The sequence below is a fragment of the Mya arenaria genome, chromosome 9 (genome assembly GCF_026914265.1).
Source record: "Mya arenaria isolate MELC-2E11 chromosome 9, ASM2691426v1".
NCBI classification, from domain to species: Eukaryota; Metazoa; Mollusca; class Bivalvia; order Myida; family Myidae; genus Mya; species Mya arenaria.
In genome coordinates, this window is record NC_069130.1 from 42,064,273 (window position 1) to 42,089,177 (window position 24,905).

The 24,905-nt window shown below is 32.0% G+C and overlaps 2 protein-coding genes across 8 annotated transcripts in view; both read right to left on the reverse strand.

The window, feature by feature from the left end:
- Positions 1 to 24,905, reverse strand: part of LOC128203320 (protein polyglycylase TTLL10-like) — a 125,501-nt gene that overhangs the window by 85,348 nt on the left and 15,248 nt on the right. The gene's annotated exons all lie outside the window — the stretch shown is intronic.
- The window catches only part of LOC128203322 (uncharacterized), a 76,946-nt gene that overhangs the window by 39,932 nt on the left and 12,109 nt on the right, over positions 1 to 24,905 (reverse strand). The window contains exon 1 of one of the 6 annotated variants that reach the window (XM_052904708.1): positions 12,437 to 13,085. The exons of 4 other annotated variants lie outside the window; for them this stretch is intronic. The gene's annotated coding sequence lies outside the window, so the exon portion shown is untranslated. Of the gene's footprint in view, positions 1 to 10,606; positions 11,721 to 12,436; positions 13,086 to 24,905 lie in introns of those variants that run through there. One more of the 6 variants, XM_052904707.1, reaches the window with a different exon arrangement.

The window sequence follows — 24,905 nt, forward strand, 5'->3', positions numbered from 1 at the left end:
GGAGGACAAAACAGCTTAATTTATTTAAATTATGAATTAATTCAAAACATTAATTAATTGCGTTAGTATGAGAAAGTTTGTCCTAACTTTCAGATTATTTTAAAGAAGGCTGCACATTTTTTTACCTCACATAACACCTCAATTTCTGAAACAACTTTGGTTTAAAAAAAGCTTATGATTGGTTAATTATGAACACTTTTCAACGTAATTTGGTACTATGGCTGTTAAATAAACTTCTTAGATTTTGGATAGTTAAAAAAATAAATTATGTAACCTTCAATTGCTTCGTTGAGTGCTATATGCTTGAACATGTCTGCTTTTAATGACTATGCTTCATGTTATAATATGCTTGGCTATGAATGTTGTAACGTTAAATGCTATATAAACGTTATGTTATGTTAATTATCTTTGGGCATGCATGGAGCGAAACATGCATTTTTGGTAATTGATTATTCCACATTCACAATGAAGGCCTGGAATATGATACCTTTAAAATACAATGAAATTTAACTTTCAAATTTCAATAAACACTTCCTGGTATATATTGAAAGAGAAAAAACTATTTTTTTTAACAAACCTGTCAAAAATTTTCAAGGCCTAATAAATTTTATGAGTCCAATCTCCAATCCCTGAGTGGCAAACAAGAATGTCTTCTATTAAAAACATTGGCCTCAGTGACACAAATATTGAAACATCTGGAAAAACAGGACCACTTTTTGTTAAGTCACTTTTTTCTAAAAATACCCCACCCACCCCATTTCAATATTTTCAAAATTCCAGGGGATCAGAATCTAACAATTATTTTCCTCTAGCCTAAGCAACTATTATGAGAGACACTTTAGCAATCAATGACATATCACCAAGGTGGGATCGCCTGACAAATATTTACACTGAGCTATGCAAAGAGGAAGAGAATTCTTTTTTAGTATTTTGAAATCAACTTAAAAGTCCAAATAACTTGAAGGCTAATTGTTCAAAATGTTCAACTTAGTCAAAGTTTAAACAATTAAAGACAAGATAAAAAAAAGATTATTTTTTTTAAGATTTTTTTTTTAAAGGAAGAAAAAAGCACCCAACAGTTTAAAATCTTTGTACAGCAAATATTTACTTGAGACTTATGATCTCCTAAACACACCTAATGTAATTTGGGTGAGAATATCTACGTAACACAGTGCAATTTCAATTTCTACCTTGAAGAGGTTATATTTCTGAAACGTAAGAATTTAAAACTATGGCAAATACATGTACAAGAGCTCTGTAACTGGCCAATGCCAACGCTTGTTTGATTTTTTCTCTATCAAAATTGGTAATTATTTAAGGATTGATTCTTATTTTTCGTGTGTTCATGAAGCCGCTTAAATGCATATTGGAAAATTTTCAAAATCATGGCCAAACATTCATATTCCATGCATGATGATGAACTCATGAAAAGAATCAAACCTTACATTTACATTTTCCCCTCTTCATTACTTTATTTTCTGTGGTAACGATGATTTTGATTGCAATATATATTTTGCTTTATCAAGAAGACTATTAAGATTTTTTAATTTGTGTTTTACATATGCATGACCCAGGTCCTTTATTGCTAGGGATCATGAAAGATTGACCGGTTCATGCAAAAATGTATGCAAATTTTATAGTACAGAAAATCCTGTAGTGCCAATGTAAATATTAACAACTATTGAAGCAAATGATGTGTGGGTCTTGCCACACATGTCATTCTGTAAGTATAGGGTATGGGTTTTTGGTATACGCATAACATCAGCAGGTGCACAATAATAAGTGTCCATAGTGATTCTTTTTCCAGCAGAATTTTTAGAATTTTTTTATGTTTAAGGTTAAGATATTCATTGTTCATTTCACAGAATCAGAAAAACAGTCCTACGAAAAGTTTTACCCCAGTGAGTCCATTAGGGCATGCATGTTTAATAGGACATTTACAGTATATCTTTTTTATTATAAGAAGTATGGTACAGGCACTTAAGAGTTTTCTGTAATTTAAAAAACAACTTAATATATATGTATATATATATATATAATAAGGCATACAAAAGTTAATGAGTTTCATAATAACCTTTGAATTTTTCCCCATAAACTTAAGACCCTGCGAACAAAACCGGCAAGCTATCGTCTTTCAATGATTTCATAATACATGCTTAGCAAGATAACAATGACTGTTTAGTGAAATACTATCTCTCAGACATACCCACCCTCGAAAAATGTACCGTAAATATAAATTGTTAACAAAAAATGTTTAACAACTCATACCAAACTAGTTGTTCGTTGACATGCATTTTTGGTAAAATATGAGAATATCATTATGCACGATTGTTCAAGAAGAAAAACTTGTCGCCACCATAAACAAATATAATAACATAAATTGCTGCCAACAAAAATTTATTTGGCAGCTTCTGCTTGAGTAATTAGCCTTGGTATTGGAGGTTATCTCTAACATTTTCCCAAATTACCCATCTTTAGGGTGAAAATCAAGTTGCTGGTGTAGATGGTTACAATGCACTAGTGAGTAGGCAGTTTCATCTTTTGTATACCTAGTGATATGGTAGAGTTCAAATTTTGGCTATCTGCAGAAAACAGAGCTGGGAGGCCAAGGTACCATGCTCGATTATCTGTAGATCCTCAAAATTGGACTGGTTGGTGCCTTTGGCAGAACTGATATACGTAAAATTAATGCACAGAATATTTGATATAATCTTGATTGCCATTGGCCTTTACAAAATTAATGCACAGAAAATTTTAAATAACCTTGATTGCCATTGGCCTTAACCCAAAATTAATGCACAGAATATTTGATATAATCTTGATTGCCATTGGCCTACACAAAAATGTGACCACTATTTTTGCTGGTATTGTATATCAAGAAAAAAAATCTTTGTAATGTTGGTTTAAACTGCCTCAAATAAAAGTGTGTTTCAAAATGGTATTCTTTCAAAGGCGTCATATCAAAAGGCGTCATTTTAAATGGAGTAGCTTATGAGGCTACGATTTTACGTTCTCATGTATTGCCACGATAAAAATCATAAAGGATTCCATCTCTTAGTTTACCCGATACAAAACATTGCACTCAGAGATCTCGTTAAAACTCTTTCTGTTTTTAAATTTTCGGTGAAACATTAACTATAGGGAATGCTGCTGAAGAATAATTAAAGCTAGAGTTATGGGCCTTGCTATATATGTGGATATATTGGCTCTTTATTGAAATTATAAAAAATGTGACTGAATCAAGATTCAGTTGAGCTGTTGATGCTCTAAAATGTTGTTTTTTTATAGTTTAATTATGACCATGCAAGGCTAACAAATTTGCACACTGCTGATGGCATTCTCAACAAGTTCGTCATGAGCTAGATCGACACCAGAGCTATTGACACCATCCCTCAATTTTTTTCTCCGAATAACAGACGTGCTTAAAATAATTTGGTTCAACCTTATAAAAATGTATAACATAATGCCTATTATAATTAACCCTTTGCATGCTGGGTAAATTGTCATCTGCTCAAAAATGTCGTCTGGTTTATTCTAAATTTCTTTCAATTTACTTGAAACTTTGGGGATATATTGACTGAGTGGCAAACAGCTTGGAACCTGACCAGACGCCGAGTTACTCGAGTTACTCGGCGTCTGGTCTGGTTCCAACCTGTTTGCAAAGCCTTTAAAATCGCCATCAGCAGCCTAAGGGTTAAGGACATTTAAAGGGACGATATAATGGACTATATTTCACAATTTAAACATAGTAAATTTCTGAGAATGATCTTTAAGTGCTTTGTTTTTTTGGTCATTAAAAAATCATTTGTATAATTGCATGTGAAGAAAAATCAGCAAAAACGCCAACAAAAATTTCTTGAATAAACTCCAGTGAACCGAGAGCCACATTGTAGGGGTAAGTTATAATAAAATCAGCAGCTACAGAAAAATGATTATTTGGGGATTTATAAACTCCATACATAAAGCACAATGCTTCAAATAACTATACAACAGGGAGGAAAAAAGAGAATTCTAGAGTAAAAATTCTGATATTAATAACATATAATAAGCGCCACTTCAACTCATAATGTTTGTAATATCCATACATTTAATCTTTCCCAATGATGAAAGCCTGCTTAGCTCCACAATGTCTCTCTTGGAAATATGTGGCTTTCATTTATATGCCATAAAGCGGGCCTATGAATTAGCTGGAGGGTTTTGCTTCTGTCTGAAGTCTTGGAGATTGCATCATGTGTATAAGTCATAACTATTAACTATGTACTAGGGTGGTTCCGATATGAGAGGAAAAAGAATTGCTGCTATTCCTTCATATAATTTATCCTGATATTCTTGCTGCTATGCCAACTATTTGTAAGATGTAATGTGTTTAGTCATTAACATTTTGATGAAACAACGATAATAATATGCCTACGATTCCGTTAGTTTTGTAAAAAAAGCAAAAAAAACATACGAATATCATGAGTATCATTTTGCATAAATGTTCTGCCTAATAAAAGTTATTTTATTTGGTATATGAGTAATTTCTGGTTATTATATTTCTATGATTTTTGTCGTATTCAATTCATATTTAAAACTCAGTTGTAATTTCCCAAAATCAAAATTCAATTCCCTTAAAGGCATGAAAGCTTTCATTCAATGTGCTAAAAACATATAAAGATGAGGAAAATAATAATAAAAAAAAAAATACGTATAAAATGTTTGGTTTTTTTGTACTTTTTGGGGTAAAGCCCAAAAGGGTCTATTTCAAGTTTCACATGTAAACCTGGGTTCTAGGCAATGTGGGAAGATATATATATAGTTTATTATGCTCGATCCCCATTTGATGTCAAGACTAAATAATTGCATGTGATATAATTTAATCAACCAAATAAAACATTTTTGGATTGCATAATAACAAGACCAACTCCTGACTTTCATGAGAATTTGTAAGATAAATATATCCATGGGGTTTCCCTGCATATCAAGGACACTTGGAACCTGAGCAGCTACATTTTCTACAGTTATTTCTGTATTCTTCAAGTGAAAAAGGCTTTTTTTTCAAATAAACATAGTATTTAGATAAAAGATACTTCTCACAATATTTTATATATTTGTAACTGAGCGCTTTTTTATCTGCCTGGCTTAAGCTCGGACAGGCTTTATATGAGATCCTTTAATATGCAATTGATGCTTATGTTAATACTCTGTATTAAAATGGTCTAACTTCTAAAAAGTACTCTTATTTTAAGAACACCCTTTAAAATAGCATGTATCTGAATATCAAATTTATAAATAACATTCGGATGAAAAGTACTTTACAAAAATAAGGTATAGAAATAAATGAATAAATTTCAATTTAATTCAAAGTAGCAATGGAGGATTTAATTAAACCATCTGGGAAACGCTTTGATAAATATGATATCATGATGGTTATAATTTTCACAAAGAAATATTTAATTTTTACTCTTCATTACTTTATGTGTACGATCATGTTCATAAGATTTTTTTCAAAACCAAAATTCATTTTAAAAATTAAAAAAAAAATGCACAAAAAAACCCAAACAAAATGTATCCTACAGTTAAATAAATGATAACAAATACTTTAAATAATAATAAAAAATATATAAATTTAATTAGTAGGGGAATCAAATCATTAATTAATCTAAAGATGCTGCCTGTTTGTTTGTTTTGCATATCTATTGATTTTAATATTGTAAACAACAATGGTTGTGCTTTAAATAAGGGGCACAAATCATGCTGATTATATTGTTTTTCAAACCAAGGGAGGTAGCTAATTTCACATGAGATATTTTAACATTTAAAAATAAGTGAGCTTTATGAATGGAATGAAAAGGAAAAAAGATGCCAGTGTCTGATAGAGTGAGTGTATTAAATTACAAAGATTAAAGTGATCAAGTATATATATCTTATTTGATTTTTTCATTGAAAATAGAATGGGTGTGTTTGGGGACCGTAGGTTAGGTATTGCCTGTCGTAGTTCATACTTATTTGTCATGAAGAATAGATTAAAACACCCTTATAAATGTCCTTCATATAACTGCCTTATGGTTGAATTTGAAAAGCAATAAAAACGGTGTGATCCTTGAAATATAATAATATATGAATTGGTATTATGTAACCTGAGAGTGTGAAAAAGACACTGCCTGTTTTTAATAGCAAGACGGAACATGCCACTGTATCTTGAGAATATTTGTTGTAACATCAAACAAATATTAATAACAGTTAAAGACTTTAAGGTAGCACTTTCCTAACTTTTTAAGTGCATCTTAAACATGTCTTGCCATTATTGTAAAGAAAAATAAACAGAACTTTGGTTGTATATAATATATACCCCCTCTTGAATAAAAACACCATTAACAAACGAAATCCATTAGGTACATGAAATTCTTAATGCTAATATTGACACAACAAAATTAAAGTCAAGTATTTCTTTTTTGCATTATAAAGAGGTACGTAACAATAGATTATTGGTTCATGGTTCCGCAGATATCAGAATAATATAATGCACTAAGTTAAACCAGATTTTTTTGCAATAACACAAACATTACTTTCTTTACTCAATAGTGCCATTTTGGGAGGACACACTGCAGTAACACTCTTTGATTATTCTTCATGAAACTTAATACGTCCTATATTTAAACAATCCCTCTCTGTGATATGAAGAATGTTTGTTTGAAATGATACCAGGGTTACAGGAGAATATCAATTTCATTTTAGATTGCAATTTCATATAAATGTGAACTATACATGAAGGTTTTATATCAAACGGGCTATGATCAAATATTGTGAATTGACATAGACGTTGCATCAAAGAGACAATTTTACGGAACATTTTGTCATTTTTCGTTTGAAGTACTGAGTTGGACAATGCATCATTATTACTCAATTTTGAAACGTGTTCTGAATATTATGTGACATTTGTAATGTTTGCGCCTCATGTTTTCATCTCATACATGTATATTTATAAAAAGCGGTGCCGTGGAGTGAAATCCCGAAGTTCATCAATAATTGTCTGTTCTTCTTTTTTTTAGGTCAAACAACTTCAGGGGCGTAACTCGAAAAATATTAAAACCCAAGTTATTGGCCTTGCATATTGTGTCTTCCAACAAGGGTACCAAGTTTCATCTGAATGTCTGGAATATGTTTTGAGTGATGGCAAAGGTTAAATCGACAACAGCAACACCAAAGCAGTGTTACAATATACTTAAAAAAAAACATCTTCAAAAACCAGACCACATAAATTAATTATTATTATAAATATTTTGTTTGAAATAATCGTATAGAAAACAAAACAATAACATCATATTTAACTGGTCAAAATAGATGTCTGTTTTCTGCCCTAGATTAAAGGTCACTAATGAACTTTTTGTGCAAGAGCAAAACAGGACATTCTACACAGAAATTAAAGAGTAAGCATTTCAAATTGTGGACAACACCATGTTAATGATAACATTATACCTTATTTAAACAATAAAATATGCCATTTAGACATCAAGCTTAGACAAAACAGCATTGAAATAGCTGCATAAAAAGATATGTTCAATCATCGATTTGGTCTTAACATGAAGTCATATTGTCATAGCGATACAAGTAAACAGTTCCGTAAACCGGAATGTAACGTACCAGCTACATTCTATTTGACATCTTTTTTCATATCGAAATGTGATCTGATAAAGATAAGTTCTGAAGAATTGTGCATTGTCATGTTATGCAATCGTATTCATAAATATAAAAATGGTATCTAGTCAATAATTTAATCAAATTGCCGGATGCACCACAATATAGGCAAAACAGACATGATGCAAAATTGATCAAAGCCGATTCAAAGCAACATATTCGTCAGAGAGAAAGGTTTCCAAATGCAGTGTCGGCAATTAAAAGGAAATGTTCCAGATGCGTGATTTAGTCAAACTTTCTTTGATAAATGAACACATCATCAGGCGATTATTGAACGAACATGAACATCAAATGAGCTGATCTTAGTTGATCATGCCAACAAAAAGGAATCCCCAAGTATTATTACTAATTAAAGCCACAGAATGAAAATAACACCAACTATAAAGATGGCATCAGAAGATTTCCCAAGGTCAATTAACATCTTCTTTTCTCTGACAAGCAACATTTACAGTACTTTTAAGTAGATGATGTGACTAATTTTATGTACGGTGATTGTCTGAAAAAGCTTCTGTGTCTTGAAATGTTGTATAGATTCAAAGGCTCTTCTATGGTGAATAAAGGGACAATTTTGTCAGGTCATTTCCACAAGCTATGATGTCATGATGTAACTAGTTTTGTAGTGGTAATGCACAACATGTCTGAAAAGTATATGTTTCTCAAATAATAGAGTATGGAACAGAATGAAAGACTTTTCCAGGGTAAATAGAAACATTCTTGTATGGCCATACCCGGCTAAATGAAATTCATGAACTTGAACTTGGAAGTGTTCATGAAAGGTTGAAGAACAAGATCAAGTTCAGGAATCAAATCAGTCCTTAAAATCTTCATAAAATGCCTCATGTATTGTTTAGAATATAAGTGAAGATCTCAAAAAGTTCATCAAAAGACTTCAATAATGGTTTTAGAACAGTTGAAGAAGTGACTGAAATTGCAACACTGTCTGAAAAAGCTACTGTTTCATAAATGTTCTCAGTATGAAATAGAATCAAAGAATTTCCAGGGTCAAGAAATACATTCTTGTCAAGCAACTTTCAAAACCTTTATATAGATGACCTGACTAATGTTTATGTAGCACTGTCTGAAAAAGCTATTATTGCTTCCTAAAATGTTCTCAGTTTAAGTAGAATCAAAGACTTTTCCATGGTCAATATACCTTATGTTCTTGTCTGGCCACTTTCATTACCTTTATACGGATGACATGACCAATTGTAGTAATGTCTGGGAAAGCTACCTTGTTGATCTCAATTTGTTCTCAGTACTAAGGAGAATCAAAGCTTTTCCAAAGTCATTAAAAATGTTTTTGTCTGGCACGCAACATTGAGTCATATTCACAATAGTACTATCTTCAAGATTAAAAATGTGACTAACATTGTCAGCACTGTCTGAAAAGCTACCAGGTCTTGAGCTCAGCTAGGTTAATTTCCACATTAGATTTAGTGGAATGTAACCTTAAAAATAGTTCAATAGTAAAATGAGAAATAATATTTTGAAAAGATGTTGATCTCTTACCTTAAAGCTCTGAGTAAAGAGGCCCCAATTTTGCTTCAAATGAACCTAGAATCTTCTCGGATATTGGTGCAAAATTCAGGATGATGGCAAAACCAGACCTGACGCTCCCTCAGGGTCCGTATGTTTTTCCCCTTTTCTCCATTTCACTGAGTTTTTTTTGTTTTTTTCAATTTTTCCTCAGAAAAAATAATAATATTGTCGAAGAGAGCTGGCAGCATGTTTGGAAACTTGTTTCTATGATCCAAATTCCTGAAAATGCTGAAAGCCGATGCCTGTATTTTTGCTAAAGAAATCATTTCCATCTTTTGAGTAGATAAGCATGTGTAAAAAAACAGCTAACACAAGAAAAGTGTCATTCCTCCCCAGTATCATTTTCTCCAAGAGGACTAAAATGTTAATATGGTAACAAGTTAGGCTGTACAATAGAAGAACATGCTGTTGAAATAGCCAGTGTACACTGAGCCAGGTGAGTGGGGTAATAAGCAAGTTTGGCTAGTCACTAATTTTTTCAGCCATTTTTTTTTTCTCGTAAATTTTTCTCGACTCCTTGAGTGCTTTCTCCGTGCATCCGTAAGTTTCCGTATTCGAAGTCGGCAAGCCCTAAAGACATCTTTACCTGACAGTATTAAGTCTAGAACTCCCAGCCTAATGCTATCAGATAAGATGGCTCCTTGACCCGCGAAATTAACTCGAACGTTTTCCCGCCAAATTTGTACTTTTCAATGCACATCAAGAGTCTTTTTTCAAACATTTTTTCTATCTTTCCAAGGGTGACGAAGCATGATAAAGTCCATATGAATATTTTCTATATTAGTGGATCACTAAAGCGACACAGTGCAAAAAAAAATTATATAAGAAAATAAAGAAGCGACTACAACACACACTTAGATATAAAAATACATTTTTAGAAAATAATTTAATTAATAATTAAAAAAAAATGCATTAAAAAAACACAATTCACCTCTTAATGCGGTGTTATTAATTGTTCATTAATTTACTGTAAATATCTATAATTTTAATTATTTCTTTGACGAATAATTTTATTTTTCATGTCATTTTTAGTGTTTATAATTATTTACATTTTTTTCGATATTTTTGTATTATCATTCAATTAAGTAAAACTTACAAAGAAATTTGAAATCTAACTGATATTAGCTATTGCATGCATATATTTTTGTTAATTACATAACTTAGGTTTTTTATAAGGATGCTGCATGCATACATGCTAAAGTTTCAAATTTGATATAATAAATATGTCATTATTACTGAATAATAAATTACACATAATTTCATCAATTTGACTCCTATTTCATAAGAGTGACTTTGCAATAAATTGACGTTTTTAAACTTTTAACCTAATCTATAATTGATAAGCTACAAGATACATTAAATATCAATCTACAAAATCAATATAAATTACCTTAAGATATAAAATCGAGATATTTTCATAACATTAAATTCCGATACATCAATGCAACTTTTGTCAAACGTTTTTACGAAGATTATCAATAGGCGACCTTATAACATCTCTAACAAGTAGTTTTGACTCTACATCCGCTCCAGGCTTACAGTTGAATAGTAATACTTCCTTTGCTTGTTACAAATTTATGAAAACGTTTTAGTCATTTCCGATACTTTTTCACATTCTTTTTCATAGAAGGCTTAGAAGCTCTTAAACATTATAATCTATTTTACTCACTACAAATTCTTAGTAGTTTGATTTTAAAATTGTCTTTGTACAACATTTTTGCCACGGATCCTACTTTATATGACATACAAAAAACAAAAAGCTTAACATATGTTGCCAACATGTCCTTAAGCAAATCTAAAATCAACCTTTCAGATACAAAATGTATTCATTCATACATCCGTAATCTAGTTTTTCCTCTTTCTCAGGGCGTTTTATAATTAACCTCAACAAATATGATTATTTTTTCCAACCACTGAACATTAACAAAAGCCATTCTTTCTAAATCCTTACACAAATATTATAACACTGTTAAACTTAAAAATTTACAACTCTTTTTAATATAAAATCCTGTTTTAAAAGTGTCTCTCTCCCTGAAAAAAGTACTTAAAACACTGAGTCCACCGCTGACAAAGCTAGCTCTTCTTGATTTAACGATTTTGACGAGAAAAATGTTTGTCATTTACATGCCTAGCTATCATATCAATTCAACTTGCAGAATTGAATTCTCCCGATCTTCTTGCGTGTGTGTTCGGCGAGTCAAACCATTCAAGGGAGGCAATCAGCCTTCCAATTCAGTGACTTCTGTATTTAATCTGACGTGGTTCATTTTTGTAGGCCTACCGCCTTAACCATAAACTCATCATATAATGGTACGTACATTCCGAAGTTGTGGTAAATTAAAGCAATGAACTCAAGTATGAAATTTACGTTTTTGTACGCGAAAAAGGTGTGTGTGAGACAGTTTATCAATGTCCACCTACAGACAACGTAACAAAACATAAACACATGTGACTCACAGTCATTAAATTTTAGTTCCATTTTTAATAAATTAATTATATTGAAACTTAATACTTCAATAACATCTATTTAGAACTTTGAGATCAGATATCATTTCAAAATTATTTGTCATCTTATTTATAATAGTCCAATCATCTTTGATTCTATCATTTAAATCTCTTAACCTGTAAGTGCTGTATTAATTACACGTCTTCACTTCAAGTTTAAAACTAGCCTATTAAACATCCCGATTTCATTTCAAGTTTTAAATTTAACAAAAACCGTCAGTATATAACCGTCAACTTTAAGCAAACAACATTAAAATCCTTATTCCCTCTAACATAATTTGGTATCTAATCACCCAGCCTTTCGTTAAAGTTAAAATGAATTCCTTGAAAATGAAAATGAAAATGAAAATCTCCGAGGACTCATCCACTAAAATAAATATTAGCCCTAATTCATACGTCCTTACATGTGACGAAATTAAAACCACCCTTATGATCGTAAAGCCATATAAAATTTAACACTTGATCGTAAAACACTTGACAGGCACTGTATTTTATTTATCCGCGGTGAACACGATAAAATACATGCACCTTGATCGGGCCCATCCAGGCTGTCGTCAAAGCAAATAGTAACAGAAATATTCATAAGTTATTTATCTTGTTTAGCAAGTTTTTAAACGCCTAAGTGACTTTTCTATATATAACTAAATAACCACGGATATCCATATTACAGTTTAAAGCCAGCTTCATAACCATAACGCAAAAAAACACTACTCACAGCCTAACACAATCGGCAGTTCAATCTTTTTGATAAGTCCCCTGTCGAATAAATATTCAACATGAAATGCATCATAATTGACTATTTCGCTCCGGGCTAACCTAAACTACTGAAGCACAAATATATTCGATAAAAAAAACTTTCAAAATGAAACAAAATGTATCCATATAGCGTTCCACTAGACTAATTGAAAGATATTCACGAACACTTAGGGGATTCATCATTTTCATATCTGAACACATGATCGTATTTTGTACTTCACAAATTCATAATAAAAGTCACGGTACACTGGTTTAAATGAACTCCTCGCGCGATCTGACTAGGATGCAAACTACTGCCTTTTTGACTTCACGAGTCTAATTTACCATCACACTAGGACATTCCGTAGCCAAAAGAGCGGGAAAATTAAGAAGAGGCATTTTTCTCTCAGTGAAAGTACAAGGCATGTTGAGCCTAAACGCTATAACTAATTATTTTAACAGTCCTTATTATACTGAAAAGTAGAAAAAAAGATGTGAATCATGCAGAGTTATAAACACGGTGTTTGTTTGAAGTCAGCTGTAATTATACCTATAGCATAGGCAGCTTTTATGCGTTTGAAGTGAGCGGTTATTATATTATACATGTATTTTTATGTACAGTTCACATAGGGTCAGTTAACTTAAGAACCAAATTAACTTATGGTAGTTTATTCACTGGTAAATGAACTTAATTATGACAATCATGATGTCGAATGAATAGGTCATTAATATGTAATTCCCCCCCCCCTTAACACACAGTATAGCACTCATATTAAGTGTGGGTTATGAAAGGAAAACATATGGAGCAATATATATACTGTGCAAAAATTGTTTGTTTAAAATTAGGAACAAAATTGTTTTTGTTTTTTTTAATCATACTGGTTGTAAATAATAAACAGATGTCACTTGTTTTTTTACTATTCAATTGACCAACATCTCTTCAATAAAAGCAGCATTATAATGCATGGTTAAATAATCCAATGGAAAACTTTGACCTAGGAGACAGCCCACAAACACTATTGGAATCAGTTTCCTATTCACAAAAACATTGTGTTAATTATGTTAGATTAAGAGTTTTTTGTACATTTAATCTCATCATTAATTTTATTCAGCATTATCTATTCAGTATTTTTTTTATAAAATTTATTTCAAAGCCATCAGATAGTTTTTATTTCATTTCTTAAATTTTCTTATGTTGATTTTTGGGGTTTCAGCATACTTTATAATTATTAGATTCAGAAACTGCCTCAATCTCAATTATGTTTTTCTTCTGAAATTTTTCCACTGAAAATTATTTCCTGGTATTTCAATTAAAGTAATAGCATTATATCTTCCATATATTATGTATAATACTCCTTAGCAAAAAAATCACACTTTTTAAAAAATAATCCTGTTATGTAAGCTGATTAAGATCCTTCATTTCAAAGAATTTCAACAGAATAAAATGTTCCATATAAAAACGCAGCTTATTAAATTAGCATAATAAAATGCTAGTATATACTTGCATGTGCATGTGAATTAAATATCAAATATATAATACCACCCATAAAGAATAAAAGAAAACCAAACTTAAAATCTTCCACAAAGTTTCATTTTCACAAAAGTAATGCACTTCATTTTTTACGATAATAATCAATTCTTTGGAGTTATGTACGCTCTCCCAAATTTTGACAAGGCCATGCTCTTTCAACAACTGACGATTCAACTTGAAATTTAGCTATCACATTTCAAACTCTTCAAACATTTTTCTTTCATGGAGGTTCATCAATTATTTGATCGATCACAAGTCCACTATGATAATAACACACAAAATCGCAAAGGTCATATTTCATCCCATAGTAACACATTGTGTATAGTGTAATAAACAAAGACAAACCATGTTTCCTCTTAATAATATTAAGTAACTCAGTAGCCTGAGGTCCAATCAGATAATAGAAATGGATTTTAATACAAATCCTGTATTCTTGAAATTGCTTCAAGTCTACGGTTATTTCGTATAAATATTTGTCAATTACGTAACCAAAATCAGGTGCTATATTGAGATGATGTAATACAGTATCATGACATTTATAGAAACAGTCAAATATCGCTGATCCAATATCAAAATATTATTTTGTCATGGTAATCGGCGGAACAAACCGACTTCCGCATTTATAATCAAATATAAAGTCAAACATGTTTAGACAAATAAGCTTATCCGCTTTTACCCACGAATAAAATACACAATTTCATGCCATTGATGAGAAAAATCTTTTAAGTTCTAATATTTTCTCATGGAATTATATTCCATGCAACACTTTTCAAAACACTTTAGTGACATAATCTCTTTGTCTCTAGACAAAACTTTATTCCAAAATGAAATCCTTGATTCTTTTTTCAAAAACATGTAAAATAATATACTTTTGCACAAAAAACAACTTTCATCCCTAAAAAAACCTTTAAATAAATTCTTTTCACTTGAGAATATTCAAACAGCCATACAGAATGAACATGTCAAATGAAACAAAGACAGTGAAATTTGTAAGAACTCTGCAGCTCTTCTGAGGATGGTTCAAGGGTGGACATGTACTATCGCTATGGACTGGTACCACGATCTCGTATTTGTGAGCCAGGCATCAATACATGCATGAGGCATTACTTTGAATTATTTTTGTTCAATATTTCATGTCAATATTTAAACCATGACATCATTGTTCATGGCAATCTGCATCAAAAATATTTTGAGCAATTCACATCACTGGGATCTGATATTAACTCCCCATTATAAGCTTATAATGACATAGCTGTTGAAAAGTAGCATTTTGGGAACACTTTACGAAACTTTGTATCACAGAAACCTTGACACAAATATTAAGGATTCCATTGTTTACAGACCAAAACATAATGGATGCCATCGTCGAAGAACAAAATATTTTGGATGCCATTGTTTACAGACCAAAACATCATGGATGGCATCATCGAAGAACAAAATATTTTGGATGCCATTGTTTACAGACCAAAACATCATGGATGACATCGTTGAAAAACAAAATATTTTGGATGCCATTGTTTACAGACCAAAACATCATGGATGCCATGGTTGAAAAACAAAATATTTTGGATGCCATTGTTTACAGACCAAAACATCATGGATGCCATGCCATCGTTAAAAAACAAAATATTTTGGATGCCAATGTTTACAGACCAAAACATCATGGATGCCATGCTATCGTTGAAGAACAAAATATTTTGGATGCCATTGTTTACAGACCAAAACATCATGGATGCCATGCCATCGTTGAAGAACAAAATATTTTGGATGCTATTGTTTACAGACCAAAACATCATGGATGCCATGCCATCGTTGAAGAACAAAATATTTTGGATGCCATTGTTTACAGACCAAAACATCATGGATGCCATGCCATCGTTGAAGAAAAAAATATTTTGGATGCCATTGTTTACAGACCAAAACATCATGGATACCAAGGCATCGTTGAAGAACAAAACATTATGGATGCCATTGTTGAAGAACAATATCATGGATGTCATTGTTTACAGACAATGCCATCGTTGAAGAACAATTTAGAATCATTGATGCCATGGTTGATAGACCAAAACAACACAGATGCAGTCATTTTTTTTCTTAACAATGTAACCAATACTGTTAAATTGTTAAATGATTTCTTCTCTACAATATGGTGACCAGTATAAAAGTGTTTGCCTGAGTCCGCTGGTATCATGTCTCCAAAGATCATAACCACAAAGTAAACACACGGATCATGGTGACTATGGTCTGAGCAAACATCTCTATCAAGGCTTTATTCTCTCATGGGTTCTGTTCCTGTGTCACCCATGGCAGTTTTGGACAATCTGAATATTGACAATATATAAGCCCCAGTGTCTCCGTAAATGCCAAGTTCAAATCATCGCATGTTACTGAGTAAGTTATGGCGATAGTGATGCCGAATTGCATGACCCAGCTAAAACTGTCCCTAAGGAAGTCTTTAAAATGGACTTATCTTTGTATAAATGTTAATACAAGTCAAACATGGCTACTTTCATTACATGTACACCTGAGTATCAATTTTTGATTAATGAAAAAATCACCCTGAATATAAAAATGAAATCTTATTATAAAACTAGAAACAGCCTTTCAATTCATTTCCATGACAAGTCCTGTATTTATTTTATAAGTACAAGATCAAACAATTTGTAACATTATCTGACTGGCAGTGCCTCAGTTCCAAAATAGCATCTGAGCTCAATGATGAATAACCTTGGAAACTCTCTAAAAAATCTTCACTTAATAACTCAAAACTATGAAATAAGTCTGAGGAAGGTACGGAATACAAAACAAACAAATCGGTACTGGGATTTTTTTTAAAATTAATTTAAAAAATAAATAAATCAGAGACCTTTTTTTTGTCTAAAATGACCTTAACCTCTTTTACACACTTCGAGATTGCTTCACTTGTAAGGAGCTTGTTTGTGGAATAATCAATCACAGAATTTAGAGATTATGTTCTGACAGTGTCACATTTGTATGTAACTAAAAGTCTCGGGATTTCAGGATGTCAGACCTTATCTGACCGAGAGCACTTGAAGGAAGTTTGAAATATTTCTCCCCAAAATTCTAATCCATCTTCGAATTCTTAATAAAATGTCAATATGTCAACATGGCCATTACAAATTTATTGCTATTTTAAATAGCTTTGAGTTAGTATAAATCAGTCTCTAAAATGCTCACACCTCCCTCAAGTCAGTATTTGTAAAGATAGCTATTAAAATTGTGACAAGACAGGCAATGTTATGGTTGGATTTTTTATTCCTTCGTTTTTCTTCCATCATAACAACTCAGTTATGGGAATGAAGATGAGGGCAAGATTTGTCTGGTGACACAGTTGGCTCAGCCTTATCCAAGAGGTTAGGAGTTTAAGCTCCACCAGGGCAAGAGTGGTCTAAGAGCGATGTAAGCCTGACCCATGAGGTCGTGAGTTAAAGTCACAGCAGAGCAAGAGTGGTCTAATGGTATAGCAATTGAAGCCTGGTCCAAAAGGTTGGGAGTTTGGGCTACACCAGGGTAAGAGTGGTCTAATGGTTAAGCGATGTATTAGCCTGACCAAAGAGGTTATGAGTTCAAGTCCAAGTGGGCAAAGAGTGGTCTAATGGTACAGTGGTTAAAGCCTGACCTAAGGGGTCATAAGCTCAAGCCCCACCAGGGTAAAAGTGGTCTAGTGCTAGAGGTGTCCGCGCCTCAACTCAATAAAATAAAATTGTTTGAAAAAAATATGTACTTTTGGACTCTGTAGTATTCAGAAAATCTTGTACAAACATGTATTTAGTAAAATTTATACGCATTTGAAATATTCACGAATAAATTCAATGGGGAATTTGCAAATCGCTCAAGGATGGCTATGCCACATTTAAACTGAAAACCCGGTACTCAATCAAACCATTGATGCATCTACCTGTTTCCTCAGGCCTATAAACATTACTTTTCATTTCAGTTTTATGAGTTTTACTTGGTTGGAGAAAAATTTTCCATGTAATTTGTATCAACACTTCAATAAATAATATGGGTTTACAATTTCATTTTCAACTGTAATAAAATGGTCATATAAAAATGAAAACTCATGATAGCTTTTCTCCCACTATTTCAAAGATGATTGAAATGCCAACGAGACAATCATGGTGAAACAACAAAGATAGTGCTAGGACTTTAATGAGAAGTTGCAGTGATAGCAACCATTGATTTTGTTTAATTTGATGATATTGAAAATATGTCTGGACCTGATTCCAGCCCTATCACCCTCAATATAATGGTCTATTAACTGGTCAACATTACAGCATGCAAATATTGACCATGAGAGCTAGTTCAATATTTACCCTCTCTTTAGAAGACGGACAATCGCAATGAATTAGCATTGATCACTGGTAATTTTTACCCATGGATTTTATTCTTGTTTGAATTGTAAGAAACCTATAATAAATATTGAAATGCTGCACTTGAGGCTTCTATTCAAGAATTCTGCGAGCCCTCTTCGCAATTTTAGACCTACATGATGACAAAGGTGGTTCAACTTCCAAGCCCACAAAAAATATTTATAAATCTTCACTCCAAGGAACAGTGACCTTTAAATTTTGTTGTGATCTGAGGGCAACCTGAAGCATTTTCTATGTGCCCCTGAAAACACTTTACAAGATTGCTTTGGAGCAAATACCAAAGATTGTTTGCTGCTTTTCCAGTCTGATAAGGGGCATAACTCCCCAATTATCAAAAACAGAGATACATGTATAACAATTTGGCTAATACATGTACCTACGTGTATTTCTCTAATAACCATGTGTACAAATTTTCATTGAAATATCCTGTGTTGGCCAACATTAAAGTATTTGTATGATGACAGTGCTACTGCATTCGACACCTGACAGCCAACAACGACACCAAGAGTATCTCTATTATTGCTCTTTGTTTGCAAATGAACTAAAAAGGATGCACCAAGTAAGAAACTCATCAATATTGATGATTTTCTAAAATGTTTCATTACATATTTAAAGCGATAGTTGTTGGCAACATTTAGCAGTAATTAGTTTTGTAGACGGAATACTGGTATTGTTTTCCTTCTGTAGAAAGAAAGTCGAAAAATGCGAAAGTAATGCAACAACTTACTAATGAAAAGATGAAACGCACAGAATTTGTTGTACATGGATGTAGTGCCATGGCAACTGAATTGTTGCTGTCAGTCGTCATGGCGGCAAAGCTAATCTCTCTTGGGAGTCAATCTGTCGTCATGGCAACAATCAACAAAACACGTACGTTACCGAGGGATTACAGCCCAATACCGATAATGGAATAATTACGCTTATAACACCTGACTGATATATTTTCCCCATAAAAAGTAAAATACCTGTCTGAAAACGCCATGATTTAAAGGCGGTATTGGAATTCTACAAAGGAGACTGGCGACATTTCCATCTCGCTGAAGAGTACTGAAGAGTTTCTCAGATAAAAACTTGTAATAACTTAGCTATATAAGGCACATATCAAAAGCCATTTATCATTTAATTGATCTTCGTTATACTCTCTTTGATGAAAGCGAAATTGAGAGACTTTATCAGAAAATACCTTAGAGAGATCATGCTTTTCATTTTTTGGTCAACTTCATGTACGTTGCGTTCAACTTCAATCATTGGAAAAGTTGTTCAACTGAAATTTAAGTATAAAATAACCTTATTTGTCCTTGTAAATGTAAAATGTTTCTTTTCAAATTACATTATTAGGTATTGCTTATAATTGGGCTTTTCTTACTTCACTTCACATTTTTGTCATTCCGCAGTTAAGATTTGTATTGACTAAAAAGTAAACCTTCTACTAAAGTTAATTATCAAGTTTAAAAACATGGGACATGTGGTTTTAATATTTGTTTCCACACACAATCTTTAAAAAGCAAGTGAAAGAACTTATTTCTATTGCTGTTTTTGAAAATGTTTGATTGTCTATATACGGTATAGAGTGCTAAATTTTTATATTACTGATTGGTCACCCACTAGACTAATCTTTCGTCTGATAAGAAAAGTAGAGGACTCAACCTAGGAACACTCGAGGGTCTGGTTTAAGCCCATTTTGCAGGGTTTATAGTCCTAAGATAACGCCCCAATTTTGTGTCAACATCGGTCTTCATCACTGAAATATACGATACTCTGTACGACAGCTCAGACAGTGTACACTACTTTAAAATTATGATCCTAGAGATACTGCCACATATATCTTTACAACTCAATAAGGGGAATTCGGTGTTTTATGTACTTAGTGTTGACGCCCATGTCTCCGTCAATGGGATCGCCAGACGGATTCTGATTTAATTGTTCAGAAACTTCCCACAAAAGAGACTGCCAAAGATCCATTTACGTATTAATTGGTTTTTATTAAGTGGGTTGTTCAGCTGTTTGCGAATGCGCACTGGCTCAGGCCTGCCGGCATTATGGTTTAGATTTAGACCCAAATTAAACATTAACTTTTACTTAAGGACAATTTATTCAAATAATTGACAGCAATGATCATTTATAAACATATTTTGGTTGGTATAATTGCATGACACACTCAATCAAAATGTATTAACATTAAGATCAGATTAAGCTCTGAAGAAAATGTATACTAACATTTTGGAAATATTTTTATCACCTCCTCAAAAATCAGAAAAATATTCTCCAGTGCATGAAAATTCAAGGATATAATATCATTTTTATAATGAAAATGGCCATTGTCAGTGGTCAAAATGAGCACAAGCCCTTAAGCCCTGCACTGATAAAATCCTTTTCGGGTATAATCAAATTTTGGATTTTATAAGGCAGGGCTTTTTCAAAACTTTGCCAAGCAATGATATTAGGATCAGTGGTCAAAATAAACACAAGCCCACAAGCCCTGCACTGGTAAAATGTCTTTCGGGCTTGCTCAAATTCTGAATTTGATAAGGCAGGGCTTGTTAACAAATTTGGTGCCATTAGCAATAGTATAAGAATTCGGGCTTGTTCATCCAAAAGTCTAATTTCGATGACTGAAGGATCAGGCTTGTTCATACAAAAGTAGAAATATGATCTTAACTTTAAAAACAAATTAAGCTTCAGCAACAAAGCAGCAAATTTGCAAAATTGCACCATTCAAATCTCAGAAAACGCAATTAATAATTTTTTCAGGGTATAAAATCACATACAAAACAATTCTTTATGCCATTGTTGAGAAAATGTAGAGTTTTTATGCATGTCAGTATGATTTCAAATAATCATCAAATTAATCAATCAAAACAGCAGAAATGTTAATATAACAATCAGGGTGAGGAATCATATGACTTCAAAGGAGTTCTCACATGGGTCACCACGGTTCACAACATTACCGATGTAAACAAACAAGTAAGTGACGTTAATATCTAATTAACTTTTTTGGCAGAAAAGATATGAAAATATTTCTTAGCCTATAAAAGAATATGGTATTTTCTGCTTCTACAGGTGTAAAATATTTTAGATTTGCTTGTATTTTAATGATGCAATCAAATAAATGGCTTTTCTAAGAACCACATTGATTCATACTGTAAAACAGAAACACCTACTTCATACATTATTTCTCCAGTTGAATAACATGTAAGTCTAGAATGAAACCATATATTAGATCAAATTTATTGTTTTTCAAAGTATTGTTTTCATCTGTTCATCAGAATAGGCTATAATTGCTTAAAAATAATACTTAACCAATGTAAAAGCCTGAATACCCATTTGTAAATTAAATGAGTTGGTAATTACCAATTCATTTTAAAAATCTATAAATCTGCGTTGAGTCAGCTCTGATAATAATACCATATCTTACACAAATTGTCTTTATTGTCGATAGATAAAGGGAAATAAATGTAGTTATTCAGCAATTTGTTTGACTGTATTGCCTTAATAATGAACGCTATGATATCTTAAAAGGACTGGCTCATGTTTTTGTAAAGTGCTCTTGTTTTGTATGACGAAATAAGTGTGGCAAATCATTAGGAGTGTTAAATTAAAACTTGGAGATACTGACAGCTGGAACACTTCAACAAATGTTCATAATTATGCTCAAATATTATCTTTGAGGTCCACGATCTTGAATTGCATTTGAAACACGATTCAACAAAAGGCTTAAAGCTTAAGTTATCCTTATGTTTGTATATGAGACTTTGTGGGCGTGTGGTTTTGTTGATTTTTTTTCCGTTTTATTCCTTGACTCGACTATTGGCGTGGGTTGGAAACCAACTAAAACCCGATTTTTTTCCCAAAAAACAATTCTATAGTAGTAAGACCTCCAGGGTTCAATTCCCTGCCTGGGTGCAATATGTGAGTTTGGTGAGTCACACAGGTCTGACCAAGCCGGACAAATGGGTTTCCTCCTGGTACTTTAATAATAATTTGTTTTACCTAATGTCTTGAAATACTCTTCAAGGTACAAAGTTGTCGCCTTATAATTTATGGGATTCATGTGTATTATAGCAAAAATGATCGAACATATAAAGAGCGAAAAAAAAAACTGACAGACAGAGAAAAATGTAATTTCGCTCAAAAAAAGAATTAGGGTTGATTAGGTTAGAAGAAACAAACAACTTTTGTATGCCTTGGCAGGATTGTAAATAGTTTCAATAGATAAAATTATCTGTTCAGTTATAAAGATATTACAAATCTGCTTGCAAAAGTGCTTGAATAATAATTTACAATGTTTGGGTTTGTAAAAATGCAATATAATTAGCATCATTTATGAATGAATGGCGCCAGCCTAAATAATTTCCAATGATATTTGCTTTATTATCCATCTCAAGAAAAGTAATTCTATAATGATGTAAATAAGTATTTTTTTAAAGAATGACAAAATCAGATTATGTAAACACCAAAAGGTAATATTTCACTCGTGGCGTATTTAGGCCACTTGTGAAATATAAATTTTGGTGCTCACTCAGTGAAATATATTACAATCTTACACTGAAACAAACAATTATCCTCTAACTTTGCCACCCCAAAGAAAATCACATATATCACAAATGCAATCAATTTTGCTTCGGCTGCAGCTCCTGCTGCTGCTAATGATACAACAACGATGACTGCTTCTACAACTGATGCACTAATAACACACTCAGCATTTACTTAAAATATTTTTTAATCACATCCTGGAATGTAAAATAAAATACCTTTCAATGCTTCTGTAAGATGGAAGTATCTTAATATGATGTTGCTATTTTGTTCTTTGTGGCCGAACTAGACCATTTATTTATTCAAAGATTTATTTGGGAATGTTTGCATTCTTAATGGTATTTTTTTTATACCTTTTTGCTTTAGAACATAGCTGAACAACAGCTATGAAAATAGCTGAAAAAAGCCTTGAAATTAAAAACAAAATATGTTTGCTTCTTTTTATATCAATCCAAACAAAAATCACTGCAAAAGATATTAATACTAAGGGTCGGTGGGTTGTGATTTCCAGTTCAGAAAACCTATAGCAAAAAACATATCGAAAAAGAGATTGTCAGGAAAACATAATGTCCTTTTCAATGCAATAAAAGAAATTGGATGGGATACTAAAGAATAGGGTCGGTCAGGGAACAAGAAAAAAATATTTTTTTAGTAAAGCCTCGTTCTCAATTAATCAGCAAGATCCTGCGAGAGAATTCATTCTCTGGTGGGATTGTTTTTGTATATCCAATTAAAAAACCAACATGAAAGCCAAATATTAATAACTTAATAACTTGTATCTAAAGAATCTATTAACACATGTTACTGATATTGTAAAATGCAAATCGCTGGCTTTTATAGCCTAATAGAATTAACGTCTTTTCTCTGAAGTTTGCTATGTTGTAAAAGAACCTCATTTTTTCGTGGGAAATGTATTAGCTTTTATTGTTCATGTATAAAACAGGTTCAATTTATAAAATGAAACAATTAATTTTTTGATTTAGTTTGCATGTATTTTACCTTAAAACTTTGCAATGATTTTTTGCTTACACTCCCAAAATGTATTAACTGTTGAATTGTTTGAGCTTTTGAGAATCCTAGGAGTTTTAGTTTTTGTTCACAGCTGTCTCAAATTCTTTACCTTAAAAAGTATATATTATTTCCTCATATTCATGTAAAAAAATCCCCTTCAAATTATGCTGTGTATTCACTTATTCCCATTGTATAGATGTGATTGTCTATTATATCATTGATATTATACTATAAAAAAGATTCTGTTTTGCCTGACATTGACTACTTTTTGAGTGTACATAGCTGATTCATCCAGAAATGAGTTCATAGTATAAAGAGCTTATTCATCCAGAAATGAGTTCATAGTATAAGTTTTAAAAATTTCATGTAAGAAAAAATTAATTATGCAAGAGTCGGATAGTCTACAAGTATAAGCTCAAAGAGTACATGCAAATGTAGATAAACCTTCCAGTTCACAAACAAGTGATGTTTCTCAACTTTGTTATTGGCTTAATAACCCCACCCCCCAAAATTCACCATCCTATGGGCTGAGAATATTGAGAGAGGAATGTTGCAGGCTTTTAATCCAATCTGTTTAATTCTTTATTAAAGATTCCTACAAATGCCTCATTCACACGTTCTCATAAAGAATATTAAATGAAATGGCTTTTAATGAATTATTGAAAATATTTTAACTAAAACCCTAAAGCATATGCGTCAACATCATCTCCATTAATAATTTCTCAAAATTTTATTTTAAATCACTTCAAATGTACAAATGCGGTTATCTTCATTAGGTATAATATACTTTTTATATTATGATGTCTGATGTACAAATGTATGGCATTCAAAGAAAAGATATGAAAGCTTGATTACTCTATCCTTTTAAAGTAAAGAAAACTTATTGAATTTTGACATATGGATTTTAACAAGAGCTATTGAAATGATGCTCATAAATATTCAAAGCACAACCTATTTGGTTGGCAGATCGCAGCTTTCAT